The sequence below is a fragment of the Eriocheir sinensis genome, chromosome 10, assembly GCF_024679095.1.
Source record: "Eriocheir sinensis breed Jianghai 21 chromosome 10, ASM2467909v1, whole genome shotgun sequence".
In the NCBI taxonomy this organism is placed as follows: Eukaryota; Metazoa; Arthropoda; class Malacostraca; order Decapoda; family Varunidae; genus Eriocheir; species Eriocheir sinensis.
The window spans coordinates 3,865,610-3,871,609 of NC_066518.1; the positions used below are offsets into that span (position 1 = coordinate 3,865,610).

Sequence of the window (6,000 nt, forward strand, 5' to 3'; positions counted from 1 at the left end):
TTACTGACCGCCGAATCCAGTCAACACTTCCCGTCGAATTCTTTACGTCTGGCGCCTACCAAAGGAAGGCTTCAAAAAGTTGGCGTTATTTTATTTGACGTTTGGGATGAGGCGACCACATCACATTTCTCAAGACTTCAGCGGGGAGAGGAAAGGGCGGCGAGCTGTGACGATGATGATTACATAATTCCTATACTTTCCTAAACTTTCCCCCGCAATCAAGGAATGAAGGAAAGCCACACGAGTTACGGTGAAAACATTTCTCGCAGTAATGTATTTATCGCATACCTTGGTGAAAACTGTGTGTGAAGAAGCGTCCAAGAGTTACGGGCAGTGAGTAGTTTCTCCATAAATACTTCATTTGAAACGCCTGGTCAACCGGGGGTTTAAAATTGTCAGCGTCTTTTGTGTGTGAGAGAGAGAGAGAGAGAGAGAGAGAGAGAGAGAGAGAGAGAGAGAGAGAGAGAGAGAGAGAGAGAGAGAGAGAGAGAGAGAGAGAGTGTGTGTGTGTGTGTGTGTGTGTGTGTGTGTGTGTGTGTGTGTGTGTGTGTGTGTGTGTGTGTGTGCGTGCATGTGTGCGAGCGCGTTAGAGTATGTATGTGTGATTATCTGCATAACACCATTGCAACCACCAAGAGGAATTTCCTCCATACAGGAGCCGAAAACACATGACTGTCTCGGGAAAGGCCAGGCAGAGCAAAGGCTTGAAAACTCCAACTTCGAGCAAAAAGTAATGAAGTGATGAACGAGGGAAAATTAACCAAATGTGACAAAAATAAACCGTCACTGCACAAAAAAGGTCACATCTGTACATTCCCCAATAATCTTGCCCCCCCGTGGCGCCTCCTGCCGTCACGCACACGCAGAGGCCCTTCTCGACGACGACCGTAAATAAGACACCTGCCTGTAATTTCAGAAAGATCAGCCGCATTTCTTTTCTTTTTGGCGAGGCAAACACTGTCATGTATTCAGATAAAAAGTGTGTTTCCGGATAACTTTGAGGGTACAGTGTGTGTGTGTGTGTGTGTGTGTGTGTGTGTGTGTGTGTGTGTGTGTGTGTGTGTGTGTGTGTGTGTGTGTGTTTTCATGTCTCTGTCTCTAGTTGTGTGTATCTGTCCGTTGTTCGTCTGTCTGTATGCCCAGATGCCTGTCAGTCTGTCACTAACAACTTTCACCAATGAGTAATACTTGAATACTGAGTTCCACGGATTTATCTTTGACAGACCTTTTTTCCAGCACACATTATCCTAGCACACCTGTCTTGATGAAAAAAAAATGGGAAAGGTTTACATAACACTCCTTTCAGTCCCTTTGCCCTTCTGACCACCGCGAAGGGATGGATGGAGCGGGGGGGGGAGGGGGTGGCGGGGGCGGGGCGGGCGAGGTGGGAGCTTGGCTGGGCGCGGCGGGCAGGTAGGGCCCCCCACAGAGTTGTTCATCGGTGGCGTCGCGGGAGAAGCTACTTTGCTGATCCGGGGGCGGATTCTGAGAAGGGCCGTAAGTTAAGGTCCGTGCGCTGCCCTAACTTCACCAAGGCGCCGTTGGCTACGGCCGCGCTACGGCGCCGTATCTCTGCATTCCTTTCCCATACTCAAAACTTTTTAAGGCCGCCGTAAGGGGACCTTAGGGCGCGCGCCGCTGCAAGGCGGCCGCGTCTCAGTGGCCAATCAGGGGCAAGTTCTAGTCGGCAAATAGGAAGCGTCGACCAATCGCGGGATGTAAACACAAATTAGCTGTTGTGCGAGCGTTCCCGCGGTGCCCACCCTCTCACGACAATGGAGCTTCTCTCCTCACCCCCTACCTTGCCCCCTACGAAGAAAAGGAGGCCGAACTTTTCGGAAGAGGAGCTACTAATGCTAATAGCACTGACACAAACCTATCCTACCTTTGTTCATAACCTCAGACATTCAGACTATGCTGTATTCTATATGCAAGCTATAACACCATTTTTGTGAACAGTTACCTTTAACATTTATCAGCACTATGGTATATATACAACACTTGCAACACAGTGATGTCCCTGCTCACCCACGCGTGCAAGATACTACGTTGTGAAGGATGGGGGGTGGATCCCCAAGTTTGTAGGATTTAGGAAGGCAAATATGAGGAAAATGGTGTCGTGCGCGTAAACTGAATACATATATATTTACTCCGTCTTCAATTGTGATGCTGTCCATAAAGTATGAGTGCATAGGAACATGGCAACATACCTATCTACTTACTAGTTCTTTGCAACTCCACATAATAAAAATGTATCATTGCAAGAGGCAGCGGGAAGCCCTCTCACAAGTTTTCACCAAACTTCCTAGTTACTGTATTACTAAACATCTTACTCCATGGTAGTTCATTCACTTCTTACAGTTGTATAAGTAGTATAACTACGTAAACATCGTTTATATGCACTTCATACCTGTATGAAGGCTGTATGTTCCACTTGTAGCAGCGAAGGCGTGCAGGGAGAGGAGGCCGTAACTCACTTAGGGCGGCCCACACCCGCCTTAACCTGCGGCGCCGTAACTCTCCTCAAAATGGCCGCGCCGGTGTTTTGAGTATACCAGCGGAAGCGCTACGGCCGGACTTGCGGCGCCTTTAGCAGATACGACGTCGTAACTTCGTTTCAGAATCCGCCCCCCGCTTTTATTTATGAAGTGTGAGGAAAGAGTCGCCGCCTTTCTCTCCTAAGCCGACCGGCCGCGCTGAGTGGCTATGTCGAAACAATCCTCAACGGCTTCATTATCAGATGTGATGAGGAAAGTACACACACACACACACACACACACACACACATACAGAAAGGAAGTTTTATTGTGTGTGTGAGTGTGTTTGTGTGCGTGGTACGTACTAATTAACTTTCTACGTAAATCTGTGACGGAGAAGCAGCTCAATTTTCATTTACGTGCTGAGCAAACAACAGATTAAGTTTTGCAATTCCTATCCAGACTCTTTGTTCTATTTCTGATTAACGTTTTTTTTTCTAGGGGTGCGAAAAAGGGAGGAAAGATAACTGGAAAATAATCTTAACCTTTAATACTTTCTTACACGTTTTCACTGTCACCGCCTCCGGCACTTGGGGCACGCAGCACTGCCGTCACGTGTGTGTGGAGGGAGCTGTGTAAATGTTTGGGATGTTCACCCATGTGGAACTGGTAAATATATCAATCAGATTTTAAGGTATTTTGGTAAGAAACAGACAGGTAAACAGACGGACAACAACAAATGTTTTCGTCGTTGTCCGTCGCTTTCCCTGTCTGCCCTCAAGTTACAACAGAAATATATATGTTACAAGTTACTGTTCTTGCTTAAGCATTTTTAGAGAGCATAGCCTTAAGGGAGGAGGTCAGTGCATTCTTAAACGACTTCCTTTACCCCTCGTGATAATTCCTGCAATGTAAAGGAATCCCGTGTGTGTCAGAGTCAACGGGACGCCCACACAGTCACACTGGGAGCGCGAACCTGACATCGCCGACAGGTGCGAAGCGTGTATGAATCTAATCCGCTGAACCGGCTCCATAGCCTGTATAGGGGCAGCGGACTTGATGACCTCTGAAGCTGAATTTAGCAAAAGATCGTCCCACAGTTCGGTGCTCAGAGAAATGTAGTGTTTCATAGTGTTTGGCATTTTGTAGTGAATCCTTATTTTTTCTTACTTTTTCTTATTTCTTTCTCTTTTCGTTTAACGTCCTTATTTTCCTTTATGGAGTTGGACGGCACATCGCATAGACTGACGAGCAAACACGAGATGAGGGCGACGTTAGCTTGCCTGTCCGTGTCCGCCCCACCCACAAAGGAACACAAAGGAAGAACAACAACAGCACCACCTGGTCCAACTTCAGACCTGTGTGTCCTGTTTACTTAAACTCTAGCCATTACCTAAAAGATGAAGGACAGGAAAAAGGCGAAGGCCCCTCAAATCTCTATCCCCTCCAGCCAAAGCTGGCAGAAGAAAGGCAAAAAAACCATGCATGGAAAAAAGCATGGGAATTTATGCATGGGAAGAAGGAAAGGAACCATTACTGCTACCACATTGCTGGGCGATAAAAGTGGACAAGACACCATGACAAGAGAGAAAGAAAACTAACGCTATTATTACAACAATGCTGCTTCTGATGTTTGGTGTTGGATCTCTTCTTGTCTAATCTATTCCATTTTGAAGGTAACTGTTGTTACATCACAGACATCAGACACCAACATTAGACAAACAAACGAAAGAAGAAAGGATGAGTGCTTTGTGGTTCGCGACGAATCGCACCTTTATCACTCTATCTTCTGTGTGATTTTTCTTCTTGTTTTATTTGAAATCAATTGTAAAAAGTAATCTTCCAAAATTGAACATTTGAAACCTTGAACATTTTTAACACTTTCATCTCGTCGCTCGCATTCTCTGTTTTGATAGGCTGAATAAATTTACTTTTAAGCCTTATATGACAACAACCTAGGAATCATCTTCATTTTTGTTACTCTTCGTTGGACCCGTTCCAACTTTTCTATGTCTTTTCTGTAGTAGGGAGACCAAAACTGTACACAGTACTCTAGACGGGGTCGAACCAACGAATTATACAGTTTTAATATTACTTTTTCCGATGTCATCTGGGGCGGTATTCTCAGAAGCTTCAACCTCGCACATCAACTATTTTCAAAGGTAAAAATGGAGATTAATCGGGCTTTCATGCGGGTTTTTTCACATTCTTAGTACAGAAGAAGAGTTAAACAACCACTAGGGCCATCAAACTACCCCTGAAAATGCCCGAAACGCCTGCGAAAGCCTTGTAAAATATGTGTAATTGGGCGCCGAAAGCTTTGAGAATATGGGTCCTGGATCGCCCGCCCGCCCGCCCGCCCGCCCCGCAGCCCATCTCGCGCGGTATCAGGTCCATCGACATGCGGCGGCCTGGTGTATCTGTCTCAGGAATAGTCTTCTCCATTCCTTTCTGTCCCCTATTTGTCCGCCTCTCCTTGGGGCGCGCCGGTCACCAGAGAACAGCGACGGTCGGCTTTCTATCTTGATCTCACTGATACGAAGCCGCCGACGCTGCCCCCTTCACCCCTTCCTCCTCGTGTTGAAGGGTGTTTCAAAGGGGACGGGAGGATTCTCTCTCTCTCTCTCTCTCTCTCTCTCTCTCTCTCTCTCTCTCTCCTCTCTCTCTCTCTCTCTCTCTCTCTCTCTCTCTCTTCTCTCTCTCTTCTCTCTCTCCCCCAGCGCGTGCGGTTTATTAGGACATCTTCAGCGAGGGAACACAATTGATAAGCCACACACACGGGACAACAACAATTACCCGCGAAGACTCACTCCCGCGTCGAGGCCAGACAGACGTTTGGCCAAAGACTAATCAGCGATAGGCACGTCGGTTCGAATGATGATGAAACCCCCCGCATTCAACAGTGATAATGAGCTTTTTTTTTCGGATACACTAATGACCTAACCAGTCGAAGGGGATCCAAAAGTTTCAAGAAACCGAAGAAGTCTTTTTCGTGATACACCACCACCAAGATTACTTAATGAGTTTTTAATTAGATTTATTATTATTGTTTTACTTTGATAATCAATCTTGAGGGCGCAACTAATATGATGATGATGTGTGTGTGTCTGCGTGTGTCTGCGTGTGTGTGTGTGTGTGTGTGTGTGACATACGCATATATAGCTGCGCTTGGCCTCGGTTAGAAAATAAAAATCAGCATAGAAAACGAAAATTTGTGCTCACGGTGATAATAATGACAATGCTGATAAGAAAAGCATTTATTATGACAAAAAAATAGATATCCACTCGTCATTAACATTCCATTAACTAAGTATTTATACCATCATTAGTTTTCCCAACTGTATTTGTTTGTTTGTCACTCACCATGCTTACGCCTCCTTGCTAAGCGATTCTTTCACTCAGTTTAAAAATTAGTGAGTGTTGACAATAACTAAGCTCTTATCGTTTTGGTCAAACAGATACAACTTATGCAACTCCCATTAACTAGTAATAATAAAGAGCCTCTGTTAAGAACAAGTCAGTT

At 45.7% G+C, this 6,000-nt stretch overlaps 1 protein-coding gene across 3 annotated transcripts in view; it reads right to left on the reverse strand.

Moving 5' to 3' along the window:
- LOC126996458 (lactadherin-like) overlaps positions 1 to 6,000 on the reverse strand; it is a 176,358-nt gene that overhangs the window by 117,099 nt on the left and 53,259 nt on the right. The window lies entirely within an intron of this gene.